Genomic DNA, 1,636 nt, shown 5'->3' with positions numbered 1-1,636 from the left:
CGTGATTATATTGTGACATTATTTTTGTAAAATTTTAGATGTAATTATAGTTGGTTGGAGAGGTTACATCTTAAAGTTGAGAATTAAAGATTAGTCTTCCGAACATAAGTTGGGAGCTAATGTATGGCGCAGGCCTAAGAACTGAGCTTACAACACATGAAGGCTTGCTGCTTAATGCCAGCATTTACTACTTATGCCAGTGACTAAAGATGGCTAGTGCTGGTGTCAATCTGATACCTGCATTTTAAGAGATTTTGTCAGTAGGAGCCACTCTCCTAAGCAGTTTACATGGTCATGTAGGTCATAGTTGAGTAATACATTTATCTGCAATCTGATGTCTTGCTCCAGAAAAATCAACAATTTTGTTGTATGTAAAAGATCTATGGGCTGATCACCTATACTTGAGAATCTGCCTCCACAGTTTATTGAAAATGAAAGGGAGAGTTGCACCTGAGACATGTAAGAACTGACAGTTTGCGCTTGGTTATGTGCATGTCTCACACTGGTAACGCCACCTTTAATTTACAATAAGCTTTGGAGGCAAATTCTCCAGGAGATCTGTGGTCCATAGATCTTAACAGCTAATTTACATATAAGAAAAAGGTAGAGTTCTCTGCAGTAAGATATCAGTATTTTAATTTTATTCAACTTTCTATGACCTGCATGCTGATATAGATTGCTTAATGAGACTGCCGTCAAACGAAGTCCTGCTGCTCAGTGCCTCCCAGAGTGCAGTTCTCCACTCCCGGTGACGCTCATTCTAGTATGGCATGGACTATCGATTTCTATGGGAGGCAGCATAGAGATCTGCAGACCTTGTGCATTCCAACATGGACCGTACCTAATTGAACAGCAGTCGGCTAACTCATGTATTCTAATCTGCAATGGGGCTTTTTCCCCTCACTCATGACAGCACACCTTGAGAGAGGGATCTGCCCCACCAAGGACAGGAAACCGTCTAAAATAAAAGGGCTGCACCTCTCCCTCGCTTCAGTTGGTTTCCTTGATGGGAACCTGTCTGAAGAAAGGTGTCTTACTTACCTGGGCCTGTTCCGGTGTGGAAGAGCGGGCACCTGCCTGTGCACCGGGTTCCGGGTCCCAGAAGCGCTGTCCGCGGTTCCCTGGAGCAGTGTCCGAGCGGGCGCAGGTGGTGAGGAGGGCTCCGGCTCCCCGCAGACCGCTGCGCTGTCCTCTCCCTGCTGCAGGCTCCTGGATGGTCGCACGCCGGGAGCAGCGTCTTCCGGATATGACGCGCCTGACGGTGTGGTGCCCGATGACGTCGGGGGTGGCACCCGGAACCAAGATGGCGGCGTCCTGTAAGCGCTTGCCGGCCTGATTTTTTCAAAAATCGGCCGGTGGGTGTCAGGAGGGGGGGGGGGGTCGACACATGGACTGGAGGAGGTCCGGATGTGCCCTATTTAAGGTGGGGGTGTTCTCCTGACAAGCGCTGCTTATGCTCAAGCTTATGGTGTAGCAGCTATGGCAGACCAGGACAGCCAGGAGCAGCAGCAGCTGGCCACTCCACCTCATCAACGCAGCGTAAGAAGCAGTCGGACACCTCGCACATGGACGCCTGCTCCAGCAACCGCAGTGGCAGCAGGAGGAGTAAGGTGTCTGACGCTTCAGGGCCATCCAG

Source organism: Phyllobates terribilis, unplaced genomic scaffold (assembly GCF_046119375.1).
Source record: "Phyllobates terribilis strain yellow unplaced genomic scaffold, ASM4611937v1 Scaffold_10__3_contigs__length_209671492, whole genome shotgun sequence".
NCBI classification, from domain to species: domain Eukaryota; kingdom Metazoa; phylum Chordata; class Amphibia; order Anura; family Dendrobatidae; genus Phyllobates; species Phyllobates terribilis.
This window is presented reverse-complemented; position numbering follows the sequence as displayed.